The 17657-nt window shown below is 39.8% G+C and overlaps 2 non-coding genes across 2 annotated transcripts; one reads left to right on the top strand and one right to left on the bottom strand.

The window, feature by feature from the left end:
• Window positions 1-15779: 15779 nt before the first annotated feature.
• Window positions 15780-15850, top strand: TRNAG-GCC. The gene has a single exon. It is a non-coding gene; the product is annotated as a tRNA-Gly (tRNA).
• Window positions 15851-16125: 275 nt separating this feature from the next.
• TRNAA-CGC lies at window positions 16126-16197 on the bottom strand. The gene has a single exon. It is a non-coding gene; the product is annotated as a tRNA-Ala (tRNA).
• Between the last annotated feature and the right edge of the window lie 1460 nt (window positions 16198-17657).

A 17657-nucleotide genomic window follows, 5' to 3' on the forward strand; every position in this document is an offset into this window, starting at 1 on the left:
CTGTCCAGTATGTCCAGCAAATGAGTTTGAACTTTAGGACAAATTGATATAAAACATAGGGACCCTTTGAAATATTCCCACTTAATTTTAAACCATGAATTCTGACACATTCATTTAAATAATATTTTTCATGCTCCAGTGTGATTTCAAAGGATGAGTTATTTCAATTCTTATACAAGTGAGGTTTTGGGCGAGATATGCAATGGGGTAGAAGACCTAAAATCCACTCTCAGCTCTGCCGGTAAGGGATAGGCCAGCCATTCTTAGTCAAGCCACAGCCTCTGCAGGCCTAGATTTTTCTCAGCTTCGGTGGTATCGAATTTTGAGTTCTCATTACAAAATATATTCAGAGTCTATCTCTTACATTTTGGTCCCAGCTCCCATCATCTTTTGCTTGGATTACTGAAATAATGTTTCATCTTGACTCATGGCTTCCTTTCATGCCCCCATTCACTGTATTCTCAACTCAGCAGCCAGACCACTGTTAAGTAAAATCAGGACATTCCTGTGCTTAAAATCTTCTAATGGCTTCCCATATCATTTAGAGGAAAAACCAAAGTCCTTACCTGACCACTACCTACCATTTATCTCCCTAACCCATCACTTTCCCCTCCTTCATTCCGTTCAAACCGTAGGACCTCCTTGCTGTTGAGAAAGAAAAGAAGGAAGGAGGGAAGGGAGGAAGGGAGGCAAGCATCTTCTACTGCAGGGACAAAGTCTGAAAACTTTGCACTTAATATTCTGTCTGCAAGAATACCTTTCCCCTTCACGGGTCTTCACTCGAATGTCTCTTCTTCAGTGAGGCCTTCCATCACCATCCTCTTTACAATTTCAGTTCCTTACAACATTTTCCCTGTTTTTTTTTTCTCCACAGCACTTATCATTATTTAGAGTACTACACATTTTCTTTCATTTACGGTGTCTTTTACTGATGTCCCCATGTGAGAATGCTAGTGCCACGAGGGTGGGACTTCTGTTTCGTTCACAGATGCATCCATAGTGACCCAAAGAGTGTCTGGCACATAAAAGCTCTCAAAAAATATTTAATGAATGAATAATTAATGAAAAGTAAAGAGTTTGGATTAGACTTTCTCCTTGCTCCACTTTTCCACAGTTGAATAACAGCACATATGTCATTACACTGTCTAAAAGACGTGGGGAATAGGAGCGCTTATCATCATATTATCATTCCTAAATCTAGTTAAATATTATGTAATATTTTTATGTCCTTATTTAACATCATATATTAAAGACCTATTGATCCCTCCTGGGACTGTCATTATTTAGAATATATATGGGATAACTGATAACATTCCCCATTTTCTAAATGCAAATGGCATCGAAATCACAATCATTTAGAAAATAAGTACTCATTAAAGTAATGCTCGTACGAAGTAACCTTTGAAAAAGTTTTCAGCTCTCATCCGCTCCGAATGTAAAAAGTTGATTTCTTTTTTAATAAAGTTCACCAATAATATGATGCTGCTAAAGCCACTGAAATGTCACAGAGCTAAAGAGCTGGAAAGCAGCTTGAGATCATTTGGTTCACGCTTTTTCCAGAAAGCATGTGAATATCTCAGCTATTCAGGGTGCACGTATTTTTTAGGATAGAAACACATTTAGATATCTCGGTAGAAGAAGCGTCTGAGTACTTTCAGGTAATAGACCTAATTCTTTACATTTTAATGTGAATGTTTAGCCTCACATTGATTCTCTGTCCTTGTGCTTCAGCATCAGTTATGACAGAACTAGTGGGTTCACCGTTCCGTTTCTATGAAATTCGAAGAACGAGGTACATGGGTAAGTAGCAAATTGTGTGTCGTTTGTGTTCAACAACTATTAGTCTGCTTTCAAACAGCACTTCTGAAAGCAGTTTCATTTAGAACGCTAAGATAAGAGTAGATTAATGGCCTAGGTTCACTGTATTTGTCTTACAATTTTTAAATTTGAGTAACAGCAAGAATGACATCCAAGACCCTGTCTTTCAGTTATAAGGGAAAAGCAAGCTTTGTCTCCAAGTGATTTGTGCATTTGCATCAAAACTTTTACATTTAACACTGCAAATTATTTAAGCGGAAGTGGTTGAATTTTTGAGGCAATCTAAATCCAACTGCATATTCTCTGCTGATTGTGTTAAGTATATAAGTCACTTTATCTACCTTCTTCACACTCCCATGGAAGAAAATTTAGAAATTTAGAATTAAAAAAAAAAAAAACTGTTTGCATTCCTGTTCTGCCTTTTTTAAAATATTACCTTTTTTTCCCCCAACCCTCAGTTTCTTTACTAGTAAAACAAGGAAATGTTACCTGTCACACAGAGTTGGTGCAGAGCAAAATGCCTTGAACGTACTTTGTGACCACAAGTATACTGTAAATATAAAGGGACATAAGATTATTAATTTTGACATCACACCTACCAAAACAGCCCCAAAAAGTACAAGTAAAAATTATGAAATATTGATGAAGTGCCAAACTGCCATTTTTGTACACTCAGCGAAAATAGATTGGGTCTACTATGTGGTTTCTTCTCTCAGTTTTATATTATTTATGCTCATAATCGTGTTGCCTATCTTTATACTGGCTAGACACAGGTCTTACAGTATTGGTTCTCATTTATTAGTAGCTAACATTTATTGAGCTAAATTTATTATGTGCCAGTCACTGCGGAAAAGCTGTGTATGCTTTAGCCCATGTAATTCCCAGAACAACCCTGTGGGATACGTACAATTGCACGCCCATTTTACCAAGGAAGCAACTAAGAAAGAGCTAGAAACGCCCTGCTGATGTTCACAGAGCTAGAGATGGAGACGGGATTTAAACCGTGGTAGCCTGCCCAGGTCCTGTACTCTTAACCATGAAAACATGCCTCAAGTGTTTCAGACAGTTGTCTGAAGTACTTCCTAAGGCTGACTGATAAAGTCTATGTCTTTACTCCTCGGCACTGCCAGTGATAGCCTCCTGCAATCCCAGTGTTCTCAACAGACTCAGACAAGCAACTTCACTCAGGATGGTAAACTGAGCCAAGCAAAATACTTACTATCTGAATGGGCTTGGCTTTTCTGGGCAGACAAAGTATTCCTTACGCCTATGAAAGATGCTATAGGAAGAATTCTTACCAATGATTCAAACATTAAAAATCCTATTTTTATAATATGTATCGGTTCTATAATTTAGGCTCATGGAGTCAGAATATGGCAAATACACTTGGAATCCTTGCCCTTCGGAGGAACAACTTCAGGTTTAATGGCCTTAAAGGTCATAGAAGAAGACATCTATTGGCTTGATGTCTTCCAGTTATTTGGGGCTAAAGGAAAAACTGCTAGAAATGTCCATTGTCGCATTCTTTAATATACAGAATTTAATATGACTGAAAAGTTGTACAAATCAAACAACAAGTAAATCTTATGGGTGTGTTATAGACCAGGTTGTCAAGAACATAAGCTCTGGGATTAGGATCTCAACCTTTCACTTACTTTTTGAAAGATCTTAAGCAAGTTACTTAAGCCCTAGTTTCTCCTTCAGTTAACTAGAAGAGTTCTAGTTTATGGGAATTATTTTGTCGTTAGTTCAAGCTGAACAGACTTGTTTCTTAAAAGTACTTTATGTATTTTTACTTCTCTTCTCCAACCCTATTATTTTTCTTCCACTACATAAAATTAGTCTTAGAAGTGGAAAGAAAATCACATTAAATTGGAAATAATTTGTCTGTGTTAGACATTCAGTTAATTGACCAAATGGAATATTCCTTTCCCCGGTGCAATATCCTTTTTGGGTAAATATTGTATCTATATAATAGGGAAAGGGGAAGAATGAAGAGGTCTCCAAGTAACTAATAGCAATATTAACCTTTTAAGCATAAACTCAAGATAAGATGGTCATGAATGTTAAGGAGCACAGCAAAGTCAAATGGTATATGACTTTGCAATACAACCCCTTGCAGTAAATGAGTGTAAATAAAAACTAAAGACAAATGTGTTATAGGTTCTTAGTGTTCAACCAAAGTAAAATCTGTCCATTTCTATTAAGATCTCTTGTTCAGGGGCACCTGGGTGGCTCAGTCAGTTAATTTCTACCTTTGGCTAGGGTCATGATCCTAGGGTCCTGGGATGGAGCCCACATCAGGCTCCCTGCTCAGTGGGGAGTCTGCTTCTCCCTCTGTCCCTCCCCCTGCTCGTGCTCACACTCTCTCTCCCTTTCTCTCTCTCAAATAAATAAATAAAATCTTAAAAAAAAAAAAAAAGATCACTTGCTCAGTTCCATGTTATCACAGTTAGGACAACACAATCCTGGATGTAAAAAGCAATGTAAAAATCTCAAGACATTTACAAACAACTCAAAAGATGGATTTGCCCATTAATTCACACATACTTCAAGAAAACTAACTCCATAATGCTGAGGGGGCACAAAGTTGTATAAAACATTGCCTTAGTCCTATTCTCCAGGCCAATGGCATCCAATCTGGGCCCTTAGAAACTGAGCTGAACTGAGCCTCCGGAGCACTGGGTTAAAGGAACTACCCATAAAAGGGAGTAGCAGGAAGTAAGGATGTTGGGAATAATTTCTAAAAGTAAGTCTGGGGACCACAGGGAAGAGGAAACAACAGAATACACAAGCAGAGAAGCCAGAATTTGGGAGCGGAGAATCTACGGAGTGCCAGCACTAGCAGGGTGTGGGCACCGGACGGGCTGGTTCCAACATAGGAAAGTTAGATCTTTCTGTGATCTCCTACACTAAATTTATCATGAAGACTCTAGTTGTGAATAAGCAAAGACTTCTTGGAAGAGAATTCACCCCTGGTCGGGAGGCTCCGCTTGCCGCTTCACATTATTTAGCACACATGTTATGCTCCAATGTAACCTAGAAACGACAGTCTGACCATCCGATGGATTTTAATAAGATGTGTTACAGGCAGCAAAAATTATCTCCTACACAAGAAGCAGAAGAGCTATAACCAACTCCAACGTTATCAATGCTATTAATACATCAAAAGGAAAAAAATGTGTCTCTGGGAAAGAGTTGGGGATACTTGTCTTGGACTAGAGAGGCACACTTGAGCTAAATGCACCTCATCCAGTGAGGTCAGAACTACTGTTGTACCTATTTAATAGATGTTAAATCTAAGGCAGAAAGGTTAAGTAACCCTCTAAGGCTCACATAGCCAGTAAATGACAGAGGGTGCATTTACCCCACCCCAATACCAGTCCAATAATCCCTTCTTTCATACAATTACAATCCCTTCTCTCCCTACAGCTACATACATTATTGTCCTTACAAAAAGGTGGAAATAGCATACATGCTTTTTCATGGTGAGGTTTTCTGCCCCTTACCCCCACCGCCACCCCCACAATACCAGAATACATCATGAGGGTCTTGAGGTAGGCTCATTGGATATTAGAGCGCCATTGTTTCCCATGCTCTTTCAGTTGACAAAACCAAGGGAAAGCCTTTTTTTAATCATGATTTTTTTTTAGTGATCATCTCCAGTTCAAATTCAGTAACAGAATTTTTCTCATATTCCCTCAATCTATATTTTTATCTCCCTCTCCAAGGTGAGAAACTTAGTACCACAGAACATCAATATATTACTCATTTGCACTATCATATGGTACATATAAAAGAGTTTCAGAATCAATTCATCAATACCACTATTTTTTTTCTTTTTTGTCATCAATACCACCATTAATGACACATCTACTATGTAAAATTCAAGATGTGTTTTGCCATTTATTTCCTCAGAATACATAGTCAAAGTACTGTGTTCGAATGTTATTTGAGTTAATTTTCTTTCATACATGTGGGTTATGTTTTATTTACAGTTAAGCTCCCTGATTTCTGTTTACAGTCAAATTTTAGGGTTGGTTTTCCTCATTATTTCTTATTAAATATTCTTATTTGAATATGTTTAAGTGGTTTAAAATACAAAGCTATATAAAAATGTACAGTCAAGGATGTCTTACTCATCTGCCTCATTCTCACACATCCCTGTAGATTTATTTCTCCTTCATGTTTCCTTTTGGGAGGAAAAAAAAAAGGCAATGCATGTGTATGAGTGAGTGTGCGTGTGCATATGTACACGTGAGTGTGCACTCGTGTATGCACAGCTGAAGAGACATGTGAAACCTGAGTTACATTTATAAATGGACACAGCACATTTAAGAGCAAATCAGAAAATTTGTGAAGCTAGGATGAGCAATAAACAAAGCATGTGACAAAACAAATGTATAGATTTGCAATGATATTTACATGATTGAAAGTGAAAATATAAATATTTCGTTCTGTCCTGAAAGTTTTGTGTCCTTGTTTTATGCCTATCTCTGCCACCCTTCATGACCCTTAATTATATTTAATGTTTCTAACCCCTAAAATAATCCTGAAAATAGAACTAGAAACATTTAGATGAGTAATTATTCTAAAAACTTGTCTAAAGGGAAAGCTATTATTAAAAAAGTGGTTTTCAGGGATGTCTGGGTGGCTCAGCCGGTTAAGCGGTTAAGCATCTAACTCCTGATTTTGGCTCAGGTGGTGACCTCAGGGTCGTGAGATCAAGTCCCACGTCCATTCCTGCTAGGAGTGGAACTGCTTAAGGTTCTCTGTCCCTCTCCCTTTGCCCCTCCCACCCCACTCGGGAGCTCTCTCGCTCTCTCTCTGTCTCTCTCTACAAAAAAGTGGTTGTCAGTTGTATCATCTCTGAGTCTTCCTAAAGAAGCTACACAGTAATTTCTTTAGGGAACTAGTACTTTCTTGAATTAAATTATTTAAATACTTTTACTAAGCTTCCTTAAACTAACCCTCTGGTAACCAGGGTGTTACTTTTGTAGAAGAGTTTATTTGTGGAATTCAGTTTTCCTTCCTACCTATTTGTGTTGAGTAGTTTTTTGACTTTTCTGTTATCAGATCACTGTTTGGTCTAGCTTTGTGTTGCTTAATATCTAAGGCAGTAATTCATATTAAGAATGAAGTTACTGTTATTAATAAACATATATACTGGTTTCTGCCAAGTTAAAAAAATGAATACTGCAGTATTGTAACCGCTGAGATTCTTCTTCTAAGAACCTGATGTTTTCACTTGTTAGGGCCTGCAGCAACAAAGGTATCACAAATTGTGTGGCTTGAACAACAGAAATGTACCGTCTCACGGTACTGGAGCCTGGAAGTCCAAGATCAAGGTCTTGGTAGGATTGGTCTTTATGAGGGTTGTGAGAGAGAGTCTGCTTTCTGCCTTTTTCCTAGTTTCTGGAGGTTTGCTAGCAAGCTTTAGTGTTCCTTGGCTTGTAGAAGCATTGACCCATCCCTGCCTTCCTCTTTACATGGACTTCTTTCTCCCTTTGTGTGTGTGTCCAAATCCCGCCTTTTCATAAGGACCCAGTGTTACTGGATTAGTGCCCTCCTATGACCTCGTTCCAATCATTTTCAAAGACCCTATTTCAATAAATAAGTAAAAAGGTCACATTCACAGGTACCAGGGGTTAGAACTCCACATATGAATTTTGGGGAAAACAATTCAACACATAACAACATGTGATATATAAATTATACCAAAAGTACCATGTTTTCTATTATAATTTTGGAGTAATTTTACAATGTTTGACGAAGGAATGCTCAGTGTTATTTTTCCAGGATATGAGAAAGAGAAAGGGAGAGGGGGGAGAAAAGAGAGAGAGAGAAAGAGTGATTGTTTTTAAACATTTCCAGACCTCAGTTGGGGTTTATCTACAAAAAAAAAAATTATTATTCATATATATTGATGATTCTTGATAGGTTACTTTGCGTATTCAATTTCCAATGTCGATCAGAAAATCTGAACACTGACTTTACATCCAATATTGTGTTAGAGATGGCTGAAACACAATCATGCAAACAAACAAAATAACTATATAAAGTTTCCCTGACCAAAAATGCAATGTATTAGGAAGTTATCAGTAACAGTAAAAAATAGAAATAGCAGAATTTGAGCTCAATTTTGATACAGGGACTAGAAATAGTGTAGGAGCTCAGAAAAGGAAAATACAAATAAGGTTTGTTAATATACGAATACTCCGAAAAATCAATAAGAAAATGAAAAACATTCTAGTAAATAGGGTCCATCAATAAGGGATTGATCAAATTATGCCATGTCTCTCTACCATGGAGGACTCTGTCATTATTATAGCAAGGGCAGATCTGCCTGTGCTGAAATGGATGTGAGAGAGAAATAGGTTAAACTAGAAATTACTAATGGCTGAGAACTTCAAGAACTAATTCCAGGAAATGAGGAAGAAAAATATACTCGAATGGAAGAAGAATTTAACTTTTGATTTTCTACTTTCTGTGCTGTTTGCATTTTTATACCATGTATGCTTTACTTTTTTCTTTTCATCATTTTTTTGAGTTGGAGGAACTCATTTGTCTAAAATTGAGTTAATCATACTTCTCTGTTCAGACATGCTATTATCATTGGGACCATACCTCTTCGTTTTATCACCTATTTATTCACTTTTACTCCCATATCCCTATCCCATCCCCTCTGCCTCCCTATAAGCCATCACTATATTGTGCTTAACATACATCTCTTTGTTTACAAGGGACGTTACAAAACATGTATTGTTTTGACGTCACAATTTTAAACATATGTAAATTACATGGTCGTATCTCATTTTGTAGCTTATATAATTCACTAGGTACCACGTTTCTGAGTGCAGCCATGTTGCTCTGTGATACATCTAAGCCATTCCTTCCACATGCTGCATGCCAGTCATGGTGTGCACCATTAAATTTACCTGTCCACTCTCCTAGAGAACACTTGGGTTGCTTCCACAAGTAACAGTGCAATGAACATCCTGGTATAAGTCCTTTTATTGACTTCTATGAGAAATTATTTGACCTACATAAGAATTTACATATACAAGTATTTCCAAGTGGAAATACTAGTCCATGGTTTATATGCAAACCTAATGTGCCCAAATGGTACCAGCTGCTCTCTGAAATGGCTGTCCCCACCCATATGCCCACCAGTGGTGCACAGGGTCAAATCTTCATGTGTTTGCCCACATTCAGCATTGTGCAGCTTTATAATATCGTCTGGTCTTGTGGGTCTAAAAGGATATCTCCTTTTTAATTTTTTTAAATTTTTATTTGATTTGATTTATTTTTAAATAGGCTCCACACCTCACATGGGGCTTGAACTTACAACCCTGAGATCAAGAGTCACATACTCTACCAACTGAGCCAGCGAAGCACCCCAGATATCTCTTTTAACTTGAGTGTCTTCGTTAACTTTTTTTTAAAAATGTAATTAGAAAATGCCTTCTCCATCCAAACGTATGACTCTATAATCTAGTGCCCTTTTACTCTGCTATGACCTCTCTTAGAATCCAACTGTGTGTTTTCACCTAGTCAACCTTGTATAACTTGTCTAAAACCTCAAGCTCAGCATCTTTCAAAGCAATACGAAAAGTTCACGGATTATTAATGCTGAGAAGAGTCTTGGCGACCTAGAACAATGACTTCATTTTACACCCAAGGAAACTGAGGCCCAAATGAAATAAATGACTCTCCTACTGTTAAAGGCATTTGAGGGACAGAATCAGAATTGATAAGCAGCAAGGTGCAGAGTGAAAGAGGCAGAGCTTTGGAGTCAGAGAGAGAAAGGAAAATACAAGATGGTTAGAATAATCGAGTAAGGATTCCCGAATGGAGATCAAGTTGAAACTACCCTCGGAAAGACGCAGGGAGAGTAAGGGAAATGTCCAGAGTGCAGAAAGTCCCCTGAACAAAGCCACCACTGTGAGGCATGAGCAGGCTGTGTTCTGTGCATAACAGGGGGCAGCCGTAGTTAAAACGGGCCTGAGAGGTGGGGAGTCTGGAGAATCTAGCTAGGACTGGCTCCATAATTTTTAGTGCCAGGTGAAAACGCAGGACCCCTTGTTCGAAAATTAAGAATTAACAACAGAGTAACAAAGCTAAGTGCAAGACTCTGTACGAACGCACAGGTGCACATCCAATGAAGCTCGCCCTGAATCTAGCAACATTTAAAAGATGTGGTTGAAATTAGGATACATTGAAGTTTGTGAGCAAAAGAGTGATAAAATGAAAACAATGTCTAAAGAAATAAGACCTTTCTTGGGAATAATGCCACAATATGTATCAAAATTTAAAATGCGCTCACCCTTTGACTTAGCAGTTGCACTTCTAGGAATTTATCCTGTAGATATTCAATAAATGAACAAAATGTCATTTGTTGAAAGATCTTCACTGCAGTGTTGTTTCTACCAGCAAAAGATCAGAAGCAGACTAAATGTCCTCTGCTGAGGAACTGGTTAAGGTATTGACATTACCTTCATGCAATGGACATTTTTGCCATCTTCATACATCTTAGCTTTCAAGCTGGATCCTTCATTCCCATTGCCTTGATTCTACATCTTTAGGGAACTTGGCCTTGGGGCACAATTTGATTGTGAGATGGAATAAATAATGTTTTAATTCCTAGCCAGTGAAGGGCAGTTGGATATGAACATAGAACTATTAAAAGAAAGAGGTAGCTCCACTTGTATAGAAGAAACAGTTTCTGATATTCATCTTTTAAAAAAATAGAGGGAAAGAAAGAAAGAAAGAAAAAAGAAAGAAAGAAAGAAAGAAAGAAAGAAAGAAAGAAGAAAGAAAGAAAGAAAGAAAGAAAGAAAGAAAGAAAGAAAGAAAGAAAGAAAGAAAAAAACAATGAGCACAGCAGTATGTATGGTGTGGAAAATTTGTGCATAAAATCTACATGCAATGTTTGTAACTACATATGGTATCTGTGGATGGAAAGGCAAGAAAATGATGACAGCAGCTTCCTCTAATAAATGGACCCAGGAAATAAGGGTAAGGGGTGGAGGGTGGGATGAAGACAAGCTTTTTAACCCATACTCATATACCTTTTGAATTTTGTACCATATGCATGGGCTCCTTGTGGGAAAAAAAAATGTATTTTAAAAGACCAAATGACATGAGAGGAAGAAGAGAGGGAAGGAGGAGAAGGCCATTTCTGCCATTAGGTGGTACGTGGCCAAGTGGCACAGCTCAAGAGTATTTGAATAAATGCTGCACCGGAAATGAGCGTCGAGAGAAGGATAAAGAATTCACACCCACGCATCCTCTACCCTGAAGACGCTGTATGAATTTGAAACTAATTCAATTTTGAACCGGCAATAAAGGAATGATTGAATTTTCAAAAATTAAGGAAATTAGAAACAGAAGGAAGGGAGGAAGGGAAGGAGTAGGAGAGGGACGGGGGACATTGAACTAGCGGCAACGGGAAGGATGGCAAAGGAGAGCAGAGGTTTCCCAGGTAACCCAGGAAGTGAGCTGATATGTCAGGATCTGCAAGGATCTGCACTAGGCAGAAGGGATGGGCCCAAGGAGGAAGAGCAAGATTTGATGCTGTTTTAAAAGGGGCAAATCAGATTTGTTGACTAATTGGACAGGCTGGAAGACTAGGAATGAACATATCATGAGCAGGATGATCTTGCAGTGACAGCTTTCCAGGAAAAATTGCTGCATCGCAACATCTGCATGCATCTGAGAATTACACCTGGATTCTTCATTTCCATGCCTTGATTTTAATCCTTAGGAAAGTAGGCCTTGGGGTACTACTTGTGATTCTAAAATGGAATAAGTAATGATTTAATTCCCAGCCAGTAAAGGGCAATCCAAATGACTGGCTCCACCATTTCCCCAGGGCTAGTTTGTAACCTGGGACAGAAATAAGCGGTGTGTATTAAATCAATACAATCACTCACAGGTTAAAAAAAAAAAAGAAGAAGAAGAAGAAAAAAAGAAAAAAAAAAAAAAGCATTGCTTTGGTGGCTACGTATTATATGAACTATTTCCGTTTCTTACAGGTTTGTTTTCTTCAGATGATAGAAGCCTGGCCATATTTGCATGGTGAGCCAACACCAACCTGGGACTAGGGTGCCCTGAGCAAGCGTTCCAAGGTGCTATGATGCAAATTACAAGTCCCTGCCTGCCCCACTGGGCTGTCACAATGAGAGGTTTCCTAAGAGAAGTGATTGTGTAACATTCCAGGGCACTCCCTGTGTTCTCCTCTCTGCCAGCCTCGGGAGGGGCCCCTCATCAGAGCAAGGTTGCTCAGCGCTCTAGGGAAAGTGCTAGCGTATGCCACCCAGAAGACACTGATGGCCATCTTGAGATCCTTCCACACTTGGCCGTACCAGTAATGAAATCACTGCCCCCACAGCACCTCTGATGTGAAACGAGATGAGTACACAGCACAGCTCTGAAACTCAACAATGGGTGTGTTTGTCATGATGTGTTACTCAGGCTTAGCAAGAGGAAGTTCTGCCTGCCTGAAGAAGATTTCCGCAGATTCCACAGACTCCATGACAACCCACTCCCCTGCTTCTCTACCTTTGGCTCCCCAACTCCTACCACTCCCTAAAAACAGACCTTCTCAAGGCTCTGCCCTCAGCTCTCCTCTGTCTGTGATTTCCTCCACTTCTAAATACTTTTCTTTCATTTCTGTGCCATAGGTCCCCACTCCACTTCGGGAGCCTTGCTTTCTCTAGATCTAGATGTCATCTCCCTCTATTTACCTCAAAGTCTATGCTGCCCAAAGTGAACACTTTGCTCCACCCTTTTCCTTCCAGTCATTTTTCTTCCTGACTTTTCTACACGATACCATTATTCTCCTAGTCACTTAAGCTAGATGCCTTTTTCCCTTCCTTCTGCCTTACCATGAACTTCATGCTAGAGCCTTCCTCCTGGTTCAGGACGTCCTTGGCTCTCCACTCCCATGTGTAAGCACCTCCTGAGTGAACTTCCTGACTTTTAGTTTCTCTTACTCCTACTTCTCTGGCACACTGTTGCCAGATGAACCTGTCAAATACTCTGATCGTTACGCTGCTCAAAAAATGTTCAGTGGCTTTCCTTGCTGCAAAAGGATCCTTTTTCTAACAAGCTAGGGATACGCCCTACTAACTTTTTCATGGTTTTTATTGTCTTCTTGTAATTCTACCACAGATGCATTTCTTTAAATTTTCTTAAACTTCCATATTTTCAGGCTATGTCACATTCAGGCATAATGAGTTCTCTAAATTTACTGTTTTGGGTAAAATTGTTTCTTATTTTTTGTTGTTTAGATGCGAGAAATATAAATAATTAACTACTTAGAAAAAGACAACTTATTTTCTAAGGACAACTTACCGACTCACATAAACACGAAGTCCAGAATTTGTTCTAGTTAGGCATGGTTGCTTCTAGGGGCTCAGTGTCATATTGGGGATGTGTATTTCTCTCTTTCTTTCTTGGACAAGCAAGATAGCAGCAAACCGAGCTATACATTCCACCCATTTGCTCACCTGAACAGAGAGGTAGTCTTTGTTTGTAGCCCTGGAAAGAAAGTTCTGGTAAGTTCTGAAAAGTTGTCCCCCTTATGGCCACATGTCTATCTCCAAATTAAACACAGTGACAAGGGAAAATATTTGGCTGGATCTGTTTCACATACCTATCACTGTGACAGAGAAACAGATACGAAGGAGAAAGTTAACCTCACCCAAATCCCAAAGTATCAATTCTCTACAAAACAGACTTGTACCAGACTTCTACCAGAAATAAGTGAACTGCTAAAAAGACACACACACATCTGGAATGCTTTTGGCTGTGTGTAACAAAATGTCCAACTCAAAGGGGCTTAAACAATAAAGATCTTTAATTATCTGACCTAACCAGAAGTCTGGATGGAGAAAATCCTAGGACAGTGCAATGTCAGATTATTCTCGGTCTCTCTTCCAGTCACAGAATGGCTGGGGCAGCTCCAAGCATTATATCGCATATGGGAATGTTATGAGCAGGAAAGAAAAGACAAAAGAAATCTTCCATACCATCTTTCCCAGAAGCCCCTAGCTTCTACTTCCCTCTCTTTGGCAGGAAGTGTCACAAACCCATCCTAGACCAATCTTTGGAAAGGACAATGGGATAACTGGTTTAGTGCACCACATCTGGTCCTGGGACTAGGTAGACTCATGTGGACTTTCAGTAAGAAAAAATGTAAAATGGCCTTTGATAGCCTACTAAAATCGTCTGCCATTAGGCCCTACTTCTTATTTGATCCCTTCTATCTGTCTAAACTTTTGGTAGTGTTTCTCGTGCTGAGGGATTTTTAAACTGTTTTAATTTGAATCATAATATTTTGGAGTTTGAAGGAACTTAGGTCATTTAGTCCAGGGATTTTCAAAGTTTTTTGTTTTTGTTTTTTGTTCGTTCGTTTTTGGGTTTTTGTTGTTGCTGTTATTTCAGACTTGTGATCCAAATGCAAATAAATGGGAGAGTTTAAAAATGGCCCGGTGCAAGTGAGGGGCTTGGGCAAAGAAGCTGGGGCCCCACCACCCAATGGCCCTGAGGCTCTTCTGGAAAGTTAGAGCCCTTCCGAATGTAATTTGAAAACCACATCTCTCTTCAGTATCTCATTTTAAAGAACTGAAGTTCTGCGAGGTAAAATGATTTGACCTTGTTCTTCCACAGGTTACTTAAGATTGCAATTTCAATTTACTGATTCCCTAATCTCTTCATATCTTTTATGCCTTAATAACTTCACAAAGTATTTGTCTTCAAATTTTGCTCTGTATCCACACACTAAAAAGTCCTTAAAAATCAATTTTAATGTAGAAGTTCTTACATCATTCTCTACCCTTTTATGATTTTTTCTAACTCCACTCTACTATTTTTCATATATAATGTCCTGAGCTACATGCAGTATTTCCTGTGCAATACACAGTGATTTATTCTGTTGTAGGCAGGACAGGGCTGTGGTTAAGCAACCAGAGATTGCTTGATACTACCTGTGTTCCAATCTTGCCTCTAAGAGCCTCAATTCCCTCAACTGTTAAGGGGAGGTATATAATACCTACCTCACTGGGTTCGAATCCATGTGTAATGTCCTTACATAGCCCAGCACATAGTCAACTGCTACCATGTTTACTGTTATTTTCTCATATCCTCTCCCCCTCACCCCCCCAAATCTTCCTTGGCCATCAAAGATCCTGCAAATTTTTGGAAATTTCCCCCTCACAGATAAAGGGCCAATGACGTGTACATCCAGAGCCTTCTATCTTATATTTACGTTCATTTCCATAAATGTATTTCCTTCACTTTAGTTTCTCTCTCATATATTTTGGTTGTATGGTTTGCGATTTTACTTTCTATGGAAACTAAGGGTAAAGGCTCAGATTCATACTGATTCAACTCTAAGTTGAAAGAGGTCCCATGATCAAGTTATTCACAATGAAGGAAGAGGCAGTTTAGAGAATTTAGGTTATTTGGCTAGAATCACAAATGCTTCAAATTTCCTTGTTCAGATCACATAGTTCTAATTTACTCTTATAATTTGGATCAGGGTCCCAGTTTCTGTTACAGCTCCCTCATCCCTACGCCCTATTCCTGACAAATATCATCATGTACTTGTCCAAATAGCTAAAAGACAGTTTGGGAGGGGCTGATGTAAAGTTTCTAAATGTCTGAAGATACAGCTAGGTAATTGTGTAATTCTGTACATGCATAACAAAATTTTCATTTGCCTGCCTCACCAAGGTCAGCTTCAGAAGAATCACTTCATGAAGTTCAACAGAAGTTAATATAATAGGATTTTTGGTAAATGTTAATGTTTTCCCAATATTTTATTATAATTATTTGATTACAAATATCACTGCTTTCTTTAATATTGAATACAGAAACATGTAATTACAAAGAGAATTAACACAGACATGGAGATATCTCTTCTATTAAAATATAGAAGGAAAACACTCCCATGAGCATTGGTGGTTCAGTGGTAGAATTCTCGCCTGCCACGCGGGAGGCCCGGGTTCGATTCCCGGCCAATGCAATTAGGCTTTTCTTACTTTATTTTTCACCCCTGTAGGTTAGGTTCCCAAAGCAAGTTCAGTAACGATATCCAAAAGTTGATTTTATGCAAATGAAGACTGATGTACGGAGGGTAATTTCCGGTTTCACTTTTACTTACAACCACTGGAAAGGCCGTTTCTCTGAGTTTTGTTGTTTTGGCCTCACTTTTAAACTGTTATTGAGCACCCTATGATATGTAAGCAAAAGGTAGGTATAGTGCTCTAGAATAGAAAAAGAAAAGCAACGTCGGCTGTTTGGAGATGCCGGGGATTGAACCCGGGACCTCACACATGCGAAGCGCGCGCTCTACCACTGAGCTACATCCCCCAGCCGAGAAACCCTTTTCTGCTAAAGGCATTCATTCAGTCCTTTTCGCGCTGCTCAAATTACTAAGGTTTCTGAAGTTTACTTTGGTGAGTGCCTCTGCAGCACGTTTCTACCCTTCCCACCCTCGTCTGAAGCTGCTTCCTTGGTGCTTGGAGACCTGACGCAGCTAGCGTCTGGGACGCAGGCGAGACGAGCTTCCGAGCACTCCCGCCTGCGCCGCGAGCTCCCAGCGGGAGGCATGGGGCGCCCTGCCCCGCCGGGGTGGTGGGACGCTCGCGCGCTGAGCGCCCCAGGGCTGGGCCCCGCCGCGGCTTTACCGCGCAGGCGCGGGGGCCGAGAGGGCGCAGCCGCGGGGCAGCCGGCTCCACCCGGACTCGCAGTCGCAACCCAGGGCCAACACGCCCGCCGCTCCGCGCGGGGAGCGTCGCCCTGGTGCTCGCCGAGACCTGCTCCTGAAGTGGAGTGCTGGGACCTGTAGGTCCTTTACCTGTTCCCCCCAACCCCCGCCCCGCAATAAACTCACATCCCAGGTAAACGACCTGTTCACGCTAACTCCCCATCAACTGGGTTATGCAGGAGTTACTACAGCCACCTTTTGCAGGTGTAAATGATTTTGCAACGGGCTCTTCTTTTCCATAGGGACCAAACTGGAAAAAAAAATGACACCGCCACCCTCTCTGTAGCTTAATTATATATAAATGATGATAAAGTTGGGGCAGGGAATCTGCTCTGGACAGATTTTTCTTTCTGTTTGATATGTACACTTTGGATCCATCTGACTGATGGACATGTTAAGTTAGTAAAGTAAATCACTGAGCACCTCCTTTAATGTCCTCTGAATGCTCCCTAACCGCTAATCGCGCTCCCAGCCCCAAATGAAGAAATATATCCTGAGTCCTGTTGCCTTGGAAATTGTTTCTCTCCAGTTGTTTGGGTGCTAGATAATACAATGAGCTAACTTACATTCTAGTGGGATGATGTGTGTTTGACCCTTCCGGGTGCAGTTCAAACTGACACCACCCCAGACAAGCGAAGCCTCGGTGGTAGAAGCCTCAGGCACCCTAACGGGAGAGATTGGGTGTCTGGGGAGCTGGATCGCTGTCACCTCCAGCCGACCTGTACCGCAGACCCCAACAGGTAGCACAGTGAGGGCCTAGAATTTCTACTCACTTCAGTTGCAGCAAAGTACCTCTCATAAATGAAATGGTCAGCAGGCCAAAAAAACCGAATAGAAGTTTCAAAATAATTGTGAGTAACCCACAAACTTCATAATCAACTCTTGGATTAAAAATAAATAAGTTGCTGTGTTTGCTTACAGTAATTTAAACAAATAATGGCTCATAATCAGATTTTGTTTTTGACTAGAACAAGCCACATGCTGATCTAATACAATAATACAGAATGTCCAAAAAAACAAAAAAACAAAAAAACAAACCATGTCAGTAGACAGCCATTAGGAG

This window comes from Ursus maritimus, unplaced genomic scaffold (assembly GCF_017311325.1).
Source record: "Ursus maritimus isolate PB19 unplaced genomic scaffold, ASM1731132v1 scaffold_1, whole genome shotgun sequence".
NCBI lineage: Eukaryota > Metazoa > Chordata > Mammalia > Carnivora > Ursidae > Ursus > Ursus maritimus.